This window comes from Cryptomeria japonica, chromosome 2 (assembly GCF_030272615.1).
Source record: "Cryptomeria japonica chromosome 2, Sugi_1.0, whole genome shotgun sequence".
Taxonomy (NCBI): Eukaryota; Viridiplantae; Streptophyta; class Pinopsida; order Cupressales; family Cupressaceae; genus Cryptomeria; species Cryptomeria japonica.
In genome coordinates, this window is record NC_081406.1 from 139,914,346 (window position 1) to 139,937,081 (window position 22,736).

Genomic DNA, 22,736 nt, shown 5'->3' on the forward strand with positions numbered 1-22,736 from the left:
TTCACGCCTTATCCCTACAATATACTCTCTTAAGTCTGATATTCTCTTCTTTGTACCTTTCTTTCTCCGCAATCTCTCTGTCTAACCTTGCATCACTCGCCTTGAGGTTTTCACCAACCTCTTGAAATTCTTGCTTTCTGGATGTACGACCAAGGGCGATTGAAGTGATCTGGAAATCCATAGGAGTAGCAATGTTTGTTGTCACGCCTGCAATAGGAACAGCAATCTGCGCAATCCGCATTCCTGTCTCATCTCTAGCTATGTATGACAAAATCTCCGCTCTCTTGGGCTCTTTCTCCTTAGCACTCCTAGCTAGGTAGTCATCAATGTCGTAAATAGGTTGTACTTCTATCATTTGTTTACTTTTCTCCATACTTCTCATCAGCCATTCAGGAATAGCCGCCATCTCCATACCATCATCGAGACATATTTCTCGATCAAGTCCTCTCAATGTCGAGATAACATCATCATCATCATCAAGATTATTCTTGGTCCAATCATATACCTCATTTCCCAAACTAACTTCCAAAAGGACAGTAGGGGATCTCGGTTGATCATCATTCTCATTCGGAGGTGCAATTGTCGCTATGGCATAAAATTCCTAAGTATTCCCTGGTAGTATCACTGTGTTGGAACACTGTTGGGTTTCCTTGTTTTGTTCTATTACTTCAATCACTTCGATTGATGAGACACTAAGAGGGGGTGAAAGAATGATAAGTGGAGGAATGATAGTCTTTTGTTTCTTCTTCACCTCCTCAATCTTCTTCCCTCTGGCCTTGACTTCTCCTGACGTGTTCTTCCTTCTCTTGGGAGCTTGACTCTTCCTCAAAAGTAGACTCTTCAGGCTTCATCCTTTCATAAGTGAAGGGAACACCCATATCAACCAACTTATTCATCTGTATATCTACCCATGCACGGGAGAAACTCAAGACCTCTCTCATCAATATATTCAAGTCAATCTCTTTTGACCCTAACCAATTAGGCAATAGGATTGTCTTCTTCATTTCACTCTCATACTGTGGATGTGTATGATCTATATCATCTAATACTTGATCAGGAATGAGGAAAAGTCCACACTTCCTCGTAAAATCCATTGACATTCTGGACCACATTCTTCTCTTCATTGCTTGCTCGTCCATCAGGTTAGCCCAACAATCTTCTATGTCAACTTTGTGAATGAGCTTCTCTCCCTTGATCCTTCCAACTTTCTTGTCTAGATCAAAACTTTCTTTTTTCTTGTATGTAGCAAATCGATAGAATGCAAGCTCCTCACTCACAGTGTTGGCGGCTATGGTAGACTGGCAAACCTCTGACGTCTTCCCAACTGAAATAGGGAATGTCATGCTTTACCTGTGCTTCTCTCTCTGAATGACATCGAACTCTAGAAGTTGTCTCACCACTTCTAACAAGGTCATTTTGTCGGTCGGATACCTAGGAAGTCTGTAGGGTTCAGATTGAAACCCATGAATCCTAAGGTAGGTGAAAATGGGAAACTGAATATACCACAATCCATATTTCTCTATTAGCTTTGTTGCCTCCTTGGACAATCTTTTATGGATTCTGCCTTGCAGCATCCGTGTGATGTACATAGTGAATGCATCATTCACTCTCTTATAGTCTTCAATTTTATACATGCTCAGCTGGGGGTAGCATTCATGACTCCCGAATTGTCCTTGCCCATTCCCGACTTCACCTTTGCATATCAATCCTCTGTATGAAACAAATCGTGCAAGCAGGTATATCAGGTAAGAAGTCATGGCAAATGACTTGGACCGCTCTACATTCCTTAGCTGAAAGTCCAGATTGTCACTTATAATCTTAGACCAATTTACCAATGTTCCTCTAAGACAATCCTGGATGAAGTAGAACATCCATCCATCGAATATTGCTCCCTGCGGCATCCCCATCAGTCTGTTGAGTAGGAATATTAAATCGCTATACTCCTTAAGTCTTCGCACATGAGTGTCTTGGGAGCCTTGGAATGATGAGACCTAGGCTCAATCATCCACTCTTCTTCATGTATCTTTCTTCATATTCATCCTTGGTCACATCCTTCATGTCTCTTCTGTGTGGAATTCCGAACACCTCTGCAATAGCATCCTCAGCAAGGTAGGCAATGACAACACCCTTAGGAGTTTTGATCATTCGTGTGACCGGATCGTAACATCGTGCACATTCCAGGATAAGCTCACTGCACTGTATGGACTGTGGAAATCCAGCGACATGGAAAATACCACTCTTCATAATGTTCGCATATGCTAGGGAAGGAACTTGATCTTCGATTCCGAACATTCGCTATTGCATCTGGTCGAAGTCTAGGAAATGCATGTTTGTATCTGTGATCTCCTTCCATCTAGATGAAATCTTAAGCTCAGGATAGAATCCAGTCTCCAGCATCTTCAGTAGTTCTTTCCTTTCCTTATATCCAGACTTCGACATCGTACCTGTACGAAGCTTGAAGTTAGACCTAGGAAAATAAATAATGTTCTTAATAAATTCGTGACTTTCTAAAGATTTTAGCTAATTAGAGCATGGAGTCAGGAAAATAATACATACACTTGGTAAATTTTAACAATTAAATTCAAAGTGTGACAACACTAGGGCATGGAAACCCTCTATAAATTCATTAATACCTCCTTATGCTTAGAAAATATGCAAGCTAACATGCAAAGGAGTATACTGGATCAACGATGACTAAGGAAAGGTGTGAAAGGTTGTCTTTTCACACAAAGTATGTCTGAAGACACCTTCCACAGTCAACAATGGAGGTCAACAATTCTGAAGACAGCCTGAAAATCAAATTTTTGAAACATGTTGTAATCTTCAAAAATGTGCATAAACTCGATAAAAATCAGTTTTAATGATGAAAACAATCATATTCAGGAATGTGTGGCTGGTAGAAGATAAATTTCTGAGAACAAGTCTGAAAATTGATTACTTCAGACTTACCAGCACCTGGCAAAGTAGTTAAAAATCCCTGAAAATGATGAAAAGTAGCTAACGAATCAGCTCCAAGCAAAATCGCCAAAGTGGTTAGGTCGCTGGAAATGAATATTTTTTAAGACCGCCTAACAATGGAGTTTTCAGACCTGCAACAACGATAAGATAGTCTGAAAATGCACAGAAAACTCCATAAAACACCTCCAAATGCAAATCGCCTAAGTTGGAATTGACTAGGCAAAGAAAGTTGAAGTCTAAAAATTAATGGGCAGCCATTAATGGAGGTCAAATCTGAAGACAAACCTCAGATCTGAAGCGAATCAGCAAGCTGTAAATGATGGCAGCCACCAAGCATGCATAGAAATCCACCAAAATGTGGCACAAATCACTCAAACAAAATCGAAATTTTCCCAACTATGGTGCCAAACTAAAATTCTGAAAATGTCATTAATGGCAGCTTGGATCTGCAACAATGGAGGTCGAACAGCAAGCAAAAGGAGGAAAATATCGCCCAAGTCTCCAAACACAAAATCGCCACCCTTCACCAAAAATCGTCAAGCTTGAAAAATCGAAAATCTGGAAATGGTCTTCAATGGCAGCAAGGGGAATGGATCAGCAAGCTACAAAAAATGGAGGAAAGAATCCTCAACCCAACAATTTACTTCAACACTTTGCTAAAATTCGCCCAACTTGGAGAAAAATCGCCTTTCATGGAGACACCTGGCAGATTTAAATAATAAAATAATGCTAAAGGCTCCTCTCTTATACTTGCTTTTACCTCTCACTTTCACCACACAAGCAATGTGGGGTAAAACACTTGCTTAAATACTTGTTTGGTAAAAAACTAACTTGCTTCTAGAAGATTTAAATATTAAATGTTTATTGTGAGTTATTTAATTTTGCTTTTAAAATTTTTTATTATCATTAATCATTATTTAAAAGCAATTAAATGGGGCTCACTTATTAAATATTTCAATTTAAATCCAAATTGAACCTACAAGGGAAAATCGACTTAAGTTGGGATTAAAAAATCCCTTTAAAAATCATTAAAATGTCAAAAATTTCCCCATAAGGGAAAAATCGATCCTAGCTTGGATAAAAATCCATGCTCAAATTCATCAAAATGCACATAAAAACACCCCAGGGGAAAATCGATGGCAGTCTAGACACAAAATCCACACTCCAAATTCACTTTCCTTGCAAAAAATACTCCCTGGTGGAAAATCAACCTCAGTCTGGATGAAAATCCGAACTCAAAACTCATCAAAATGCTCTCAGTGGAAAATCGACTTGGGTCTGGACTGAGAGTCTGCACAAAAATCCGCACTAACTTGTCACAAAACATCCTGGTGGAAAATTGACCCAGGCATGGACTCATCCTTAACGTTGTCCGCACTCCTAGTAGAAAATCCAAGGCAGTCTGGAAAAATCCTAACACTTAACCAAATTTTAGCACTTCCGGGGGAAAATCGATCCGAGTATGGATAAACAGTGGTGGAAAATAATAGCCAATATGGATTTCAGGGGAAACCCATGTGTAGTGTGGATTTTGAGTGGGAGAAAAGGGTGGGTAGTCTGGAATATGAGGAGAAAAGCACCTCTAGCAAGGAATTTGACCTTCTAACCCTTGGAATATGGATTTCCCTTAGGAATTTATCATTTTAACCACTCAAAATCACCTAGAAACTTCAAAATTAGATTGGACTTAGGCAAATTTTCCAAAAACATGAGCGAAACGCTAAGAAGTTATTGGGATAGAGTGCAAAATCAATTTAAATAGTACCTTAGGAGCGAGAAAACAACTCCAAAAGGTCTTGGAATACCTTGGTACTTTAAAATCACCGATGCGCATGTTTAAAAAAACGTTAACGCTCAAAAGGTCAACACTTAGACAAAACTTAGGATCATTAAAATATCAACGTTTGCAACTTGATCCTATAACTTTAAAAAAAACCCTAGACGGCACTAGGTATGTTCAAAACTTCGAGACTCGGGCACGAGAAACGCAAAATTGTCCACTAAGCAGCCAAAACCCTAAACTAACAACGCAGAAAGCCGAAAAAGAGGGTGTCCCCATTAGCAATGGGGCGATGTGTGAAAAGGTCACAACAGGACTCAAGTAATAGAGGAAGTTTTAGAGGGAGGAGACCCAATGGAAGAGGAAGATTCGGTGGATCAGGAAGAAGTTCAAGCACCTTCACTGGTAGATGTTATAATTGCAATCAAGTAGGGCATCCAACCTTCAAGTGTCCTGAAAAGAAAGCCTCTAGTTCTCATGGAGGAGATAGGAGGAACCAACTAGTGCAAGAGGAGGATTGCCAAAGTGTCAACACACCACCTAAGCCTGCAAATCCAGAATTTGGAGAGAGCCTAATGATGAGGAGAACTCTCTTGAAGGTGCAAGTACCAAGGAACCACCACAAAGGAAGTCACTTTTCAGAACTTCTTATAGGGTCTACAGATAATTTGGTGTCATTAGAAATGGTTGAGAAGTTAGGATTGAAGAGAATCCCTCATCTTACCCCTTATCAGGTGTCTTGGTTGAGTAAGGGCCAGCAAGTGCTTGTAAATGAACAATCTTGGGTAGAATTTCAAATTGGGGGGTATAGGGATAGAGTCCTATGTGATGTGATCCCCATGGATGCTTGTCATTTGCTTCTAGGGCGTCCATGGCAGTATGATCCCAATGCTCAACATGATGGGCAGAAAAACACCTATACCATAACCAAGAATGGTGAGTCTTTTACCTTGAATCCTTTACCAGATGAAGGTGTGGATAAGCAAGTGGGCTCTAGTGTCATGGTGGTAGGTGAGGAGGAGTTTCTACAGACCTTGAAGGAAGAGGGGGGCCAAGGATTTGCTTTGATTGTGAAGCCAAACAATAGATCAGATTTAACTAAACCCAAAGGAGGAGCCATACCTATTGAGGTGGCATTGTAGTGGAGGAATTACCCAAATCCCTGCCTCTAATCAGAGATATAAGTCATCATATAGACCTGATCCCAGGGGCTACACTACCTAATAAGGCTGCTTATAAAATGACACCGGCTCAAAATGAGGAGATTGCAAAGCAAGTGCAAGAATTGTTGGACAAGGGCCTAGTGAGGAAGAGTTTGAGCCCATGTGATGTACCTACTGTCCTAGCACCCAAGAAGGATGGAACATGGAGACTTTGTACTAATTCAAGAGCCATTAACCAAATCACAATCAAATATAGATTCCCAATGCCAAGAATGGAGGATCTCATGGATTGTTTAGGAGGAGCATGCTACTTTTCAAAGATTCACTTGAAAAGCGAGTATCATCATGTCATGTCACCTCCTTGATCATTATATATAACCGAAATGAAATAATCATTATTGATTAATACAATAATTATTAATGAATGATTTTTTGGAATCATTAAATATTTATTTATAAAATATTATTATTTAATTAATATTTATTATGGTTACTATTATTATTATTATTAATATAAATTTTTGTAATTTAATTTATTAATATTAATAATTATTATTAATTTATGTAAGAGACTTAATGTATTGCACAAAACATACTCCCTATAATCTTTAGTAACCAATCCAATATCATTGCCCACCATAAGAGTTGAGACCCACTTACGTCACCTAGGCAGGAGGATAGAGATAAAAATCTGATGCTAAGAGTAAATGGACACCTAATATAATTGTTATGTAATAATAAGTATTGTTTCATAAGGATCGAAGAATGAAGAAATCGACCAAGTCAGAGATGAGTAATCAAAGTATTACAAATGCCAATATCCTTCGAATCCCAGGCATCTGTTTCCAGAAGATCGAATGAAGCATTAAGATATGATCCAAGGAGAGACTATTGATCAATCCGAACCATTAGTCAATGCACTTCGATACATAATGGTAATTGTAATAATAAAAAAAAAACAATTATTTGCCATCTGTTAACAAAGGAATATTAAGAAGTTATTATCGATTTGGTAATTTATAATAATAATGGGAGTGATAATAAAATAATAAAATGGTGTGATCATTACCAAGAGGCATGGGATATGTCTTCTCATTCCCAACACATGATATAAGAGGACGTTATCGACCTATCCAGGCGGGGGGTAATTTTAAGAAGGAATTCGCTCCAGGTAAGTGCCTAATGCCTCAGAAGGTTCATGATAATTATTATATAAATTGGTATTAATAATACTAAAGCCTCATCACAAATTACGTATTAACTATTTGTTACTCTATCAGTGAATAATCTGCATTATAATATTCAGCATTACTTCAATACATCAGCACATATGTAAATTAACTGTGATATGAATCACAATCTAAAGCCGACAGTGTCATATTAGAGCAATATTATGACATTGCTATAAAAATAACAAATAATCCACAAGTAAGACGTAAGGTATAAACTAGTTGATTACTAATATAGTGAATATAAAATCTGAATTAAACCATTGGAAATGTTCTATATTAATTAACAGTAAAGTAAGTTATACACTATATAATACATAAGGCAGTCATACTTGGCCAAATTCACAGTGGCAGACCAGATCTGATGCATGTCAGATCTGCCTGCTGTTGCAGCTACTAGATAACTAATAATTAGAGATTTAGCAATTGGCAGTGCTAATAATATTGTAGAGAATATAATTTGATTTTACTTATTAATTTATGTATATATATATATATGGGTTAATCAGTCCAATAACGATATTAAATGGTATAATCAGAAAAAACTTAATAATAATATAATTATAGAAAATAATATGATATAATGATTATAATTATTATAATACTTTATAGGAACTGCTTTGTAGTAAAATGTTTTATAATATTATCTGAAAATAAACAAGTAAATATAAGATTATAAACCAAATTGAATTATTAATTCAATATTAGAAAGAAGATTATGTTTGTCTGTTATGACTGTCGGTATCTAAGAAGTTGGAAAATGCGATATTTAAGATAGTTTGTCTCCTAATCAATTTAGTTTAAGGCATAAGTATGTTGAGATGGATTAATTATGGGGAAAACAAGGCTAGACCTAGTAGGGGACATTACACATCAGATAAGGATTAGAGAAGGGCATGAATGGAAGACAGCCTTCAAGACCAATGAGGGCCTCTATGAGTGGTTGGTGATGCCCTTTGGGTTGTAAAATGCACCTAGTACCTTCATGCGCCTAATGAATGAGGTATTGAAACCTTTTATTGGAAAGTTTGTTGTGGTTTATCTAAATGATATTCTTGTGTTTAGCAGGTCCAAAGAGGAGCATCTAAGGCACCTTGACATGGTTTTGAGAAGATTGCATGAGGAGAAACTGATGATAAACTTGGAGAAGTGTGACTTCATGAAAGAAGAGCTAGTGTACCTTGGTTTTGCCATCTCCAAGGGAAGTTTGAAAATGGGTCCTTCGAAGGTGGATGCTATCCTCAGTTGGCCAACCCCAAAATCAGTGGGAGATGTCAGGAGCTTCCATGGACTTGCAAGCTTCTATAGGAAATTCATAAAGAACTTCAGCCACATATGTGCACCAATTCTTGACACCATCAAATGAGGTGATAAGGGTAAGTTTTCTTGGACCAATGAAGCTGATAAGGGGTTTGAATATTTGAAGAAAAGAGTATCCCAGCAGCCCATCCCTATGCTCCCTCATTTTGATAAAGTTTTCACCATTGAGTGTCATGCTAGCAATCAAGCAATAGGGGTTGTTTTAAGCCAAGAGGGCAGACCGGTTGCATTCTTTAGTGAAAAGCTCAACGAGGTAAAGAGGAAGTATTCCTCATATGATTTAGAATTGTATGCCATGGTCCAAGCACTTAAAAAGTGGAGGCACTATTTGTTACCCAAAGAATTTGTTGTTTTTACTGATAACCATGCTTTAAGTTTCTTGAATGGACAGGACAAACTCAACCATAGATACATGAAGTGGGTTGAATCTTTGCTAGCCTACACCTTTACCATAAAGCACAAGAAAGGCCAAGCCAATAAAGTGGCAGATGCTCTTAGTAGGAGAGCACTCATGGTGCAAGAAATACAACTACAAAGCATGGGGGTAGATGCACTCAAAGACATGTATCATGATGATGCAGATTTCAAAGAGATTTACAAGGTTTGTAACCAATTTTTGAATACTTTTCACAGTGAGTATTCTGATTTTTTACTTCAGAATGGTTTGCTCTTCGAAGGGAGTCAATTATGTGTACCTAGATGCTCAATGAGGGATAATATCATAAAAGAGAAGCATAGTGGGAGTTTAGGAGGTCATTTTGGGCTTGACAAGACTTGGATCAGGTTAGAAGGTTCTATTATTGGCCAAAAATGCTAGTGGATGTAAGGAGGCATGTTGAAGGATGCTCCATATGTCAAAAGGCCAAAGGAACCTCATCAAATGCAAGGCTTTATCAACTCCTTCCGATTCCCAATAGGCCTTGGGAGAATGTGTTTTGGCAGTGTATTTGTGTTTGTTGACCGGTTTAGCAAGATGGCACATTTTCTTCCATGCAAGTGTACTAATGATGCATCTCAGATTGCAGGTTTGTTCTTCAAAGAAGTGGTGAGGATACATGGTTTACCCTTGAACATTGTCTCTGATACGAATTCCAAGTTTATAGGTCACTTCTGGAGGACCTTATGGAAGAAGCTTGGCACAAAATTATCTTATAGCTCAGCCTACCATCCACAAACGGATGGTCAAACTGAAGTTGTTAATAGATCATTGGGAAATCTATTGAAATGCCTTACAAAAGAACATGGACGGGCTTGGGATCTGTTGGTGTCTATTTTATCATCTTCCAAACATTAGAATAAAGTACCCAAAGATAATTTATCCTCTCTTGAAAAATCACCGCATATGCTAAGATTGCTAGAAGATCATATGGCGATTCCAAGGTTTCTTTTGTCAGGTCTTGACGTGTGGATAAGCTCAATGGGCGCTGTGATTTGCTCGTAACACACAAAGGGACTTATGCTTGGATTGTTCAATTCACAATGAAGGTTTAGACAATGAAGCTCTATCATTTGGGAATTGGATCACGGAAAAAACTGAAAAGGAGACAAGGGTTTAGAAATTCTAATCTATTCCTAAGAATTCCAGAGACGGTATTGATTTGGTGAACTCAGTAACCACACTTTGCTTCACCTCACTAAATGAAAAGTTCAAACTAACTTTGCTCTGGGAAATGAAAATCATCCATTCACCAAAAGTATGAGTGGAGATACACCATAAACCAATATTTATCAGATCTTTCATTCAATCTAATAACATGAAATAAATTTTAACTAATGTGTTGAAGAAATTGAAAACCTGGCTTAATCACTCAAACAATAGGGATTACAAAGCCTTGAGAGAAAGCAAACATGTAATATATTATCTGGAAATGACCTTCATGCAACAATATTTCAAAAACTCTAACAGTTAAAATGAAAATGAAGGAGACAAGTGGCGCAGCTGCTAGCTTCACTGAGGTGAGTGTCCAGTTTCCTTCTTTGTAGATTCCATGTACCTGGACACAAGAAGTCACCCCTCCTCTATGGTGAGACTTGGCAAGTTGCTAATTTGGAAGTCGATCATACCTACATCATCAGTACAAGTGGCGAGAGTGTCTTCCCAGCCAGTTGCTTGTGTCAAGAAATTTTTGTCTATGCATATGAAGCTCGAAACTCTGGAGAGATCCTCCCTGAGAATTGGCCCTGAAACTTTGAAGAAGTTTCCTTGAACTTTGGCCCTTAAATTCTCTACACGCAGATGCTTCTCTCGCACCTCATCCTATTGCAATATTTCAGCTGCCACAAAGAAGACCTTGTCTTGAATATCTCTGATGGTCTTTTTAATTTCTGAACACAACCTCGGATTTTCTCAAAGATTCAACCCTTGTAACCAAGGCAAAGTACCAAGTATTGAAATCATATAGGTCACTGGGCTGGATGACTTTTTTGTCTATAAGATCCTGTTGAGAAAGTCCTTTGATTGCTTTCAGACATGGAATGATTCTTCTCTGAATATCCTCAATATCTTCCCAAGCTTCGACTGTGTCTTGAATTCTGCTCAATAAGGATGATATGGAGTCATGCTTTTATGGCCAAGAGAACAGCAGATCAAGTACACTCTTCTGCCTGGTATATTGATTCAAGAGCTTCGCGGCATTTTACTCATCATTGGGATTGGTTCACAAATTTTGAACCATTCTCAGATTCAGTAATCTTCGGAGGAGGGGAAGAGTACACAGTTGCTGGTAAGGGCACTGTCCAGATTCACTTAGGAGGTAGAAATTTAATTTTTCTTTAAGTCTACTATGTTCCAAGCATGGAACACAATCTCCTCTCCGTCAATTAGATCATGAGGCATTCTCCTCAATTAGATGGTGTCTTCAGTTCGTCCATCTGGAGCATCATTGATAGGGAGACTCGTACTACAATCGCTATGGGACTTGAAGATCATGGTTTGTATAGACTTGTTGATTCCAGTGATTCTCAAAAAAATGCTTCGATTGCTAGGAGTACATCCATCAGAACACTTTGGCATCAGCATTATGGGCACTTAAACGTGCACTGTCTCTTAGAGTTATAGAGGGAGGGTTTGGTTGCTGGTCTACTTGAGATCCAACCTCAAAATCATGGAGTTTGTGCAGCCTATCAAGCTAGGAAGCAGCATCAGACACCATTCTCAGATGGTGATTCTTGGCGAGCCTCCAAGGTCCTTCAATTGGTTCACACTGATGTATGTGGGCCAATGAACACTCCATCTGTTACTGGTTGTAGGTACTTGTTATTTGTTGACGATTTCAGTCGTAAAATGTGGGTATATTTTCTGAAAAATAAATCAGATGTGTTCAGTACATTTCAGCAAATTAAGGCCTTAGTTGAGAAAGAATTTGGTTCTCAAATTGTCACTCTAAGGTCAGATAATGGGGGGCGAGTTTTGTTCCAATGACTTCTCTACATTTTGTGCTACACATGGTATTAAATGCCAACTCACCACACTATACACCCCTTAGCAAAATGGTGTAGTTGAACGTATAAATCGCACCATTACTGAAATGGCTCGTTCTATGATAGAACATAGAAATCTACCTAAGAAATACTGGGTTGAAGCAGTTTACACTACAATCTATCTGCTAAATCAGTCACCTACACATGTCGTTAAGAACATAGTTGAAAAACTCGGACTCGCCACGGACTCGGCAAACCAAAAATTTGGACTCGGACTCGGACTCGTGAAAGACTCATGAAAGACTCGGCAAGGACTCGGCAAAAAAAAAAACCGTAGTTTTACAAAAAAACATAAAGAAATTAATGCATTTAAAGAACATAAGAGCCATAATTGAAACATTACACGTCACATACTCATAGTTTCAAACTTTCAACTCTAAAATGTATAATACCAAGATTTCTTCAATGCTAATTATGCTTTTATATGAAGCCTAATCAGACTCGGAGGTTAAATTTTCCCTACTTCCATTGGCGCAATTTCCCCCTATATTTTTTGACGGGGGTTTGGGGGCAGCACCCCCAAGTTGGGATCAAGGGGCATCGCCGAAGGATCCTGAAATTTGACTAAGTCTGGAAAATTGAAGAATCCTCCAAAAACTAGATTTTGCATTATAACTCATGGAGGTCCGAAACCACTCTCAAACATCCTGACAGTATATATGGAATATAACTTAAAGTATAAGAAACTTATACTTAAATGTTATATTCCATACATGAATCCTAAAGGAGAGACCAAATTTTTTCACATGTTAAACTCAATTTTAAAGCTTGCATGGCTTTTTTTCTGGGTCGCGCGAGTCCATGCAAAAGACTCGCGAGTCTTTCAGATGGACTCGCCAGGACTCGCCTCACGAGTCCTTGGCGAGTCGACTCGTGGCTCCCATGGACTCGCGAGTCCGTGGCGAGTCCACGAGTTTTAAAACTATGGTTAAGAAGATGACTCCTGAAGAAGCCTGGTCAGGACGCAAGCCTAAAATGGGCCATTTGAAAGTATTTGGTTCTACGGCTCATGTATGGATTCCAGACGCTAAGCGTGCTAGGCTAGATTCAAAGAGCCAAACACTTATGTTTATTGGTAACAGCGACAACCACAAGGCCTACAGGTTGATTGATGTGGAGAAAGATCGTCTCATTTTCAGTCGTGATGTTGTGGTTGATGAGACTACTAGTCCATTTATGCCTTCTACTCCTAGTCCTGTGAATACATCTATGCAAACTCCTGATGTTGGTGTTCGTCTTCCTCATGGTTCCCATGATGGAAGGGCTTCAAAGCATTTTGACTCTGAAGATGAGGAATCTATTGATCCAGCAACACCTGATTTTTCACAAGATTCGCATCCAGATGACTTTGTTCCAGCAACTCCAGGGGATGTTGGTACTTCTACCCTCAAGCCTAAATGGTGGACCAAGACTATATGAGATCTTCGTGATGATGAGCTTCTTGAGGATAGATTAGTTCACCGCAAGAGAAAGCAGCAAAATACAGTCAACCTTGCACTTATGGCCAACATCCACAACATCCATGAGCCCCAAACGTATACCGACGCTAAAGGCGTTCCTGAGTGGGAAAAGGCTATGGACACAAAATACCATAGTCTTCTGAAGAATAAAACTTGGGTTCTTTCTGATCTGCCTCCTGGGAAGAAACCTATCAGCTGTAAATGGGTTTACAAAGTCAAGTATCATGTAGATGGTACTTTGAATAAGTACAAGGCCAGATTGGTTGCTCGGGGTTTTACACAACAGGAGGGCATTAACTACAAGGAAACTTTTGCTCCTACTGCCAAGATGAGTACAATTCGTCTTCTTCTCGCCATTCCAGCTCAATTTGGATGGAAACTTCATCAGATGGATGTTAAGAGTGCATTTCTCAATGGTGACTTGCAAGAAGAAGCGTATATGACTCAACCTCGTGGCTTCAAGGTTCCTAATAAGGAACATCAGGTTTGCAGATTGGTAAAAGCCATCTATGGCTTGAAACAAGCCCCTCGGGCTTAGTACTTAAAGATTGATCAGTATTTGGTTGAACATGGTTTTCAGCGCAGTCCCTCTAACACTAATCTATATGTCAAATTGTTTGGTGATGATATCCTTTTTCTTGTTGTGTACGTCGATGACTTGATCATTACTGGCAATTCAGCACATTTGATTACAGCCATCAAACAGGACTTGTGCCAAGCTTTTGACATGACAAATTTGGGGCTTCTTCATTATTGCTTAAGTGTTGAAGTCTGGCAGACTGATGACAGTATCTTTATTTCACAATCCAAGTATGCCCGCAGTTTGCTTGACAAGTTTCGAATGCAGGATTGTAAACTTGCTTCCACACCTATGGAGAAAGAGCTGAAGTTATCAGCCAAGTCTGATGCACCTGCCGTAGATGAGACCAAATTCAAGCAACTAGTAGGCAATCCCATCTATCTCACTGCCACTAGACCTGACATCAGTTTTGCTGTCAGCTACATCTCTCGCTTCATGACAGCCCCAAAAACTAATCATTGGATTGCAGCGAAGCGAGTGCTGCAATATGTGAAAGGCACTTCCGACTATGGCATTTTGTATAGCAAGTGCAACGATCCAAAGTTGATTGGTTACACTAACTCAAATTGGGCAAGATCAGTGGATGATAGAAAATCCACTTCTGGGTACTGTTGACGTGTATTTTGTACACAATCAAACACAGAATAAAATACCTAAAGGTACCTTATCCTCTCTTGAGTAAAGCCTCTGAATGCTGAAGATGTCGCGAAAAGGATCAATCGGGATGACTTCAAGGTTCTTGTATGTAGGGTCTCTACGTGTGGATAAGCTCTCTGTGGTATGATGTGATTTGCTGGAATCACAAGGGGACTTACACTTGATGCCTGAACTTCTGATCTGCTTTGAATATTGCTGGAACACAAGATTTTACTAGCTTTGACTTGAAAAAGGAAAAAAAATGAGGGCGAAGAAAAGATCTAATCCTAACACTAAGAATGTAAGAGCAATGAATGATCTTTGATGAAATTCTAACTAGGTCTTGTTTTGACATCGCAGGACCATCTCCACAAGGCTAGTGCGATCTTCGAAGGAAAGCTTTATGATGTTCAAATCATCACTGCAAGCATAGACACCATCAGGTTGATGCATATCAATGAAGAAGCGATAATTGAAGTTAAGCTTAAGCTGAATGATTCCAGTTGACTACACAAGGCAAGTCTGCAATCAACAAACTGCTAGTAGTATGGATATACGAATTTCACCATCAATCAAGCACATTTCTTCCACTCATCTAAAAACATGAAATCAAATATGAGAAGTATAGGGACCATGCAAATTGTCGAATCGACCCATAAGTTTCACCATTTCTTCAATGAAGTTACAAGTCTTTTACAACAACCTCTTGGCAACAATCTTTGCCTTCTCTCTCTACTCTACTCTAATTGCTATTCTATCTTATTACTTATCTATCTTCTAACTGCTTCCAACTATATTCTAACTCCTAATGCCTTTACAAATGAAATGCCAGGGCTTATATAGTGCCCTCAATACAAATCGATGGCTGAGATCAATTCGAGATCAATGGCCAAGATTCAACAATGAAAACCCTAATTAGGGTTTATTACAACCATTACATAACATTTAATGCTTGACCAATGATAAAAATTGTATTGCTTGGACACATGTCCTCTCTAGAAAAATCGACCAATGGGTAGCCGGGGTAGGTACATCGGAGTTTGTGCCACCTTCCATGAGTTAGGTACATTGAATCTGGAAATGCTGAGGTGGACCACACTGATTGGAGAAGTGATGACTAGGATGCCACCTCGTCTGACACTTGTAACTTGGTAAATATTCAACTTGATGTTGTTGAGAAGCTAGCTTTAATTAATTCATCTGGAACTATCTGCTTCTTCAACGAACCCTTGTTCTAACTTCTTGTGTCCTTGATGTGCAGGATGATGATGTACCTCGCCTTGGAATGCTGGATTGGAAGAGGTCGCCCTTGTCAATGCTAGGCTGGATCGAAGAAGGTCGTCCTTGTCCTTGCTTGATCGTCCTTGATCTAGCTTGATTTTCCTTGAGGAGAGTCTTTCGACTTGTAGATCTTCCGGGCTTTGGAGTCGCCATCTTGATACCTACACAACATTTCAAAATTAGTAATATATCTTGAAATCTAAAAATTAAACTTTAAAAGGAAGATTCAAGATTTTAATTAGGAAACTTCATGATAAATCTTGAGTTATCATTTCCTAATTTAGGATTTTCAAAGCAAAATTTAAATCTTCAAAAAATGGTGCCAAGGTGATTACGCCATACCTCCACTTGGGAATTAATTCTAAAAAATGATGCAAAAATAGGAGAATTCGCTAGGCAAAATGTAGATCAAGACTCCCTTTAGCAAAATGCGCCCCCTTTAGTCTTCACAAGCATCAACTCCACCACCTCTAGCCTTCAACACCTTCAAAACATCTGGAATTTATCCTCCAATCTAGCAAGAAATGCGCCTCTCCAATAGCCTTCAAGATGAATTTCGCCTTCCTTAGTCTCCACACTTGGTAGAAATTCGCTCCACACAAGCTAGATTTCGCACCTCCTTCCTTGCTTCTCCAAATCGCACTTGAAAGGATGATTGAATGATTTGAATTGTGAAACAACACCTCCAATATAACCTTCTACATCTCTCCATAGGCCGACTTGGAAAACAGGCCAAAAATAATTAAAATTTAATAAAAGGAGAGGCCGACCTTTATAAAATATTAAAATAATATCCCAAGCGCTCTCTTTTTAAATTTAATTTAATAATAATTAATTTAAAATGCCTTTACAATTAAAAATTTTGATTTTTTAAAGGCTTAAGTTAATTATTAAATATCAACGCACATTTATTAAATGCAAATTTAATTAAAATATTTCAAGGATTTGGCGAATTTGGCATTTAATACAATTTGAAGGATATTGGCGCCTAAGCATGATGAAAATATCACTTTGTTAAGAATCTCGCCTTGGTCCCTGGGAGAGGGACAGGAGCGAATCTTGCATTTGTGCCCAAGATTGTCGATTCTTGGAGTCAATTCCTTGTTCATCGTCCCTCGAAAGACATTTTTGACTTTGCATATCCTTGCCTTGACGTGGTTTTGGAAGGGAATGGTTGATTCCATGAAAATCGCCTTGGTCCTTGAGTGAAGGACAAGAGCGCCTTAGCCATTTTTATCAAGTCTTGTGGTCTTTGCAACTTCGTCCTTCCTTGTAGCGCTTTAAATATCATCGCCATCTTGTGCCTTGGCCTGGGTTCATCCAAATTTGGAGGAAAAGACTTGATGATGTGTTTTTCGCCCTGGTCCCTGGGTGAGGGACAGGAGCGTCTTGGCCATCATGGGCTCACTTGTGCTTTGCCAACATTCAAAATTATCTTCAATGGATCTATTATGCCTTCTTTCATTCATGTCAAACGTAAAACTTGCTTTTCCTTTGCCAAAAACTTGTCTTGTGAGAAAATCGCTCTGGTCCCTTGGTGAGGGACAGGAGCTTCCTTTAAAAATCGTCTTGGTCCCTGGGAGAGGGACAGGAGCGCCTACTGCAACTTGGATTGATTTTCTCCTTGGTGACTCATTCAAGTTATATTCAACAGGCAAAACATACTTCTTTTGACCTCTTCAAATCACGAAATCACTTAAATCTTGCGAGGATAATGCAAATTCGGAATTCAAGCTTCGGTCCTTCAGTGAGGGACAGGAGCGATTTTTCATTTTTAAGCCAATTCGTCCTTTGCTAGTCTTCCAAATTATCTTCAATGGATGAATCTTGCCCTCTTTCATTCATTTCAATCACGCAACTTGCCTTGCCTTTGCAAGAAATTTGTATTTTTAGAAAAGAGGGACGGTTCTTCAGTGAGGGACGGGAGCACTTTTGGTAAAGTGGGACGGTCCTTCAGTGAGGGACGGGAGCACTTTTGACATCTGGGTTGATTTACTCCTTTGTAGACTGCTTAAATTATATTCAATGGACAAAACATGCCCTCCTTGATCTCTTCCAATCATTAAAATTGTCCTGATCCTGCAAGAACAGTGCAAATTTGAAATTCAAGCTCCAATCCTTCAGTGAGGGACAGGAGCGATTTTTGTCCTCAAGGCCAAATCACTACAATTTTCATCTCAAATTTCCTTTGCTAGGGAAGATTTCACCTTACTTCATGCTATGAATAAAAGTTAATGTCCAAAAAAGGTTTAAAATTGTGCATATAAAGAAAATCGCTCTGGTCCTTCAGTGAGGGACGGGAGCGAATTTGACCTTCTAGGCAAAAACTTCATCATTTCATTGTCAAGTCTGGATGCTCTATCATGCTCATTTCGTCCTTCATTGTGTCTTTGATTTTTCAGTTTGACCAAACAAAGTCAGGAATGACTCAAATAAGCCTTTTCGCCCTGGACCCTTGGTGAGGGACAGGAGCGCTTCGCCTTGGTCCCTTGGAGAGAGACAGGAGCGAAATTCGCTCTGGATCCTCAGTGAAGGACAGGAGCGAAATTTGACTTTTTGAACTCTCTATCAGGATAATTTTTATGGAATATAACATTTAAGTATAAGAAAGAAGAAACACTTATACTTTAAGTTATATTCCATATATACTTTCAGGATGTTTGAGAGTGGTTTCAGACCTCCAGGAGTTATATTGCAAAATCTAGTTTTTTGAGGTTTTTCAGTTTCCAGACTTAGCCAAATTTCAAGATCAGGACTTCACTCCAGCAGGACCTGCTATCCTATTGATCTCCCCGACAGCACTCAAAATGCAAAGGCTAACTAACAAAACCCTAAAAGACCAAAAAAAACAAACCCTAAAAAGCAAAAAAGCAAGGGTCCCCATTTGCAATGGGGCGATGTGTGGAAACGTCACAACAGGTACGTATTCAGTTTGGGTATTGGTGCCATCACTTGGAGCAGCAAGAAGCAACAGGCCGTGGCTCTTTCCTCAACCGAAGCCGAATACCGGAGAACAGTCAAGGCCACATGTGAGGCAGTTTGGCTCAGAAGGATGCTTTCTGACATGCAGATGCCGCAAGCAGGTCCTTCTCCCTTGTATACTGATAATCAAGGGGTGTTCAAACTGGCCAAAAATCCAGTCTTCCATGAACGTACCAAGCATGTTGAACTTCATTGTCACTACATCCCCCAACTGGTAGAAGATGGATCAGTTCAGTTGCAGTATGTTCCGACAGCAGAGGATCAGACTGCAGATATTCTCACCAAGTCTCTGAGCCCAGATAAGTTTGTAAAATTTAGGGGGCAACTTGGTGTTTTTGATAGGTTGACCATTAAGGGAGGGTGTTAGAATAATATTTTATATTATTAATGCTAATGGTCAATTATGTAACTGACTGTTAGACATCTTAAATGTCTACAGTAACAGGTAGTTAGAAGTAGGTAACTTCTTTAATAGCTAAGATATTTTGTAATTCCTATAAATGTATCTCTTCCCTCAGTTAATAAACCAAGTTTTTACCAATGAATCATCTCTGATTTTCACACATGCGGTGATTCTGGATCTTCCTCTGGCAGTGGGACATTGCAGGGTCAGATTTATGATGTTGTGCTTTGATAATTCAGTTCTACTTCATCCTATTTCTTATTTTCCTTTCAACCTTGTGATTGCAGATTCTGATTCAGAAAGCTCATCAGGAAGTGACTTGGTTACGGGTGAAGTGCATTATGCAGATGCACCTTCTAAGGTGGGATTCTAAATGTTGTAGTGCAAGTAGCATTATGGATGAATGGGATCACTGGTTTTAACTTCTAAACATAAACTGTTCCTCATATTTCTTGGTTCTTTGTTTAATGTAGAAATTGACTCATGTCTTTGATATTTTTTGGAATGTAAAGTATTTAAATTTTTTCTGATTTGCATCAATATGAATGTAAGCATGCTTTCTCCAGGGAACTCTAAAGTCCACTAGTGTCAGCAAGCAGATGGTCCAATCTAATCCTGAGACTACTGGTGTGAAAATTCATTTTCAAAAGTTTGTTGCTGTGGTTCAGTATGTCTATTATGTTAACTGAAATATGAAATATTCCTATTTGTTTCCACAGGTGCTGTGAATGTTGTAGATGAAGAAAGAAAGCAGATATTTCTGCTACAGATGCTGCACAACAAGAAGGTTATTTCTCCACAAAAGATCATGATAACGATCAGTAGAATTTAATGTTTTTCATTTCAACATATGGCCTTAACTCAGTATCATCACTTGTTGGGGGAGAGTGCTCCAGCTAGGAGGCAGGTCTCCCCAGACAGACTTCTCTGGGCTGCCATGTTGAAGAGTTGCTTTGCAGACACAATTTTAAAAGCTGGGGAATTCACCAGGTCAATGTTGGTCATTGCCTTTCATTTGGGCAGGAAATTGGTGTTGGGCAAGTAATTTGCTTGAAATCAAGCTGATAGTTGAATTGATTTGCTGTTTCAAAACAGTGCAATTAAGTCCTGGAGAGTGGATGTGCCATTTTTTCTTGCATTTGTATGTGTTCAGCATAACAGGGGAGATCCAGAGAGGCTACCAATGACTGGAAAAATATAAAAGAGAAGGTTAGTGAATCTGAAAAGTACTAGCCATTTTGGGCTTAGTTGATAGGTTTCAAAATTTGGCTACTTTATTTTTATAAATATTGATGCATACTTTTACTTATCAGAAAAAGCAAGAATTCAAACTGAAGCTAAGGCTGCAGAAACAGTGAGAAAGAGAGCAGAGACAGAGGCTGAAGATGCTGCAAAGAGAGAAAGATGGAACAAGAGGCTGCTTGCCTAGCCTTGCAAAATGTATAGCATCTGTTCACCTGTTACTGATGTGTTGTATTGCCTCAAGAATAATTTTAAGCGACCGTTGCTGATTTGGCGCCATATCCATAAAAAAAATTCTGATGGCAAATGGAAATTGAAGAAACAAGGTCCTTCATAATATTAAAGGCTGAGCTGCGTTCCTGTCAACCACATTCCAAGGTCCAGGGATTATATCAGTCCTGTTAATTCTGCCGATGGTTTGATGAATTTTCCATTGCAGGGAAGATATCCTCTAAAAGAGCTTGGTCTATTCATTAAATTCGATAAGGAATAAGAAGAAACTATTGCAGATTGTGCTTCCGATAATGATCATGTGGAGGAAGGGGAAATCAACTAGGGTGCTTATTTGTATGTTATTTTATCACTTCAATCTTAGGAGTAGATGTAAAATGGATGCCAAATCCAAATGTAGGCTTAAAAACCTTTCACATCAATGCACTGCATGAGAAAAACAAATTTCTATCCCATCTGTTTCCCCTTCAGTGGGTGAGTTAATGCAACTCAAGATTATATCCTTAACAAAGGGCTAGAGGATGATTGGTCAGAAAACCATCTGTGTGACAAGGGGCTGAGACAAAATTTTGTGTTAATGCAACATGATTACTTCCCACCTCAGTGTTTGTGATTGTTTCCTGGCTGGACAAAGGAGGAAACTTTCCTATTCCTACTTGATAATTTATACAAGAATAGCACAGAAAAATAATTTTTGGCAACAATTGTTGATTTGTAACTTGCAACAATATTGGTGTATTATTACCCAACATTTAGCAACTTGCAAAAACTAGAAAAATTAAGCCAAATACACTACAAAGACTAGGGAACCTGCTAAAGTTGAAAACAAGACATATCATTTAATTTTGAGCCTTGAATTCACAACATCACATTTTCTTTGGAGCCTCAAAGAAACGGGTTATACTTGTTACCATTAACTGTTTGTCCCTGTAACCTTGCTGTTTCATTAGTAGATTTCATTGTTTTGGGCATTTTCACAATATTCTTAAATGGCAATGTATACCCAAATTAGAGATGTATTCAGTACAACTAAAGTACAGAAAGGGTTGCATTATGCTCCCACACCCAATGCAAGTGTATTTAAGGTGTTACCCAAATTTGGCTGGGTGAATGCACTGGAAAAACCTTGTTATATTCAATTCACACTTGTAACATATGCAGTGGGAACCCTATTAGACCCCCATTGGGGTTGTAATTGGTTTCATGCATTTCTTCCTTTATATAATTCTTTTGCTGCATATTTTAGAGCTAGAAGGACAGATCTCTAAGTGGTTAATTGGTATACTTAAAAGTTTCTGGTATTTGGAGGAAGAAGGCTATCGATTTTTCTGTTTATTTGGATGTGGGCTTCAGGTTCCCTACTTTGGATTTGGTGTTTTCTTTATAAACCAGGCAGTTGCTTTCTTACAGCTTCTTTTGTGATTAGATTCCAAGAAGTTATTGGCCCTGCTAATTTAAAACTTGCAAATGTTTCAAAAATGAGATTCAAAAGAGTTAAAATGTTATGGTTTTAGAAGAAGCATTTGGAAAGAAAGAGAATTTCTTGAACTTCAGGAAACCAATCACAAACATCAAAACATATAACTCATGCTAACAAACAGAAACAAAATCTAGAGAAGCAACTTGATGTACATGTCACTAATAATGGAGTAGTTATTCCTGTTGCTGTCGTTAAAATACTAATCTTGTCATTGATAAAGACATATATAATAATTTTGCAACTAGATATCCAAGCAGTTTTTGTTATTCATGCTTGGAAAGAGAGAAAATTAACTTTTAATCAAGGAGGCCTTGATTACTGTGCTCCATTGACCAAATTTCAGTGCCTAATTTTCCTAAAACAGTTCATTTGGTTCAAGCAAAAGAAAATATACACATCATGATGGAGTTAGATATGTTGCAAAAAAGACACTTTTAGTTGCGTAGATGTGCAGGTCCAAGATCAAATTTACAACATCAGAGATTGATTGATTTGGGATGGATCGACACAC

General features: G+C 38.6%; 1 protein-coding gene across 1 annotated transcript in view; it reads right to left on the reverse strand.

Moving 5' to 3' along the window:
- Positions 1–22,736, reverse strand: part of LOC131073219 (uncharacterized) — a 71,012-nt gene that overhangs the window by 47,076 nt on the left and 1,200 nt on the right. The window lies entirely within an intron of this gene.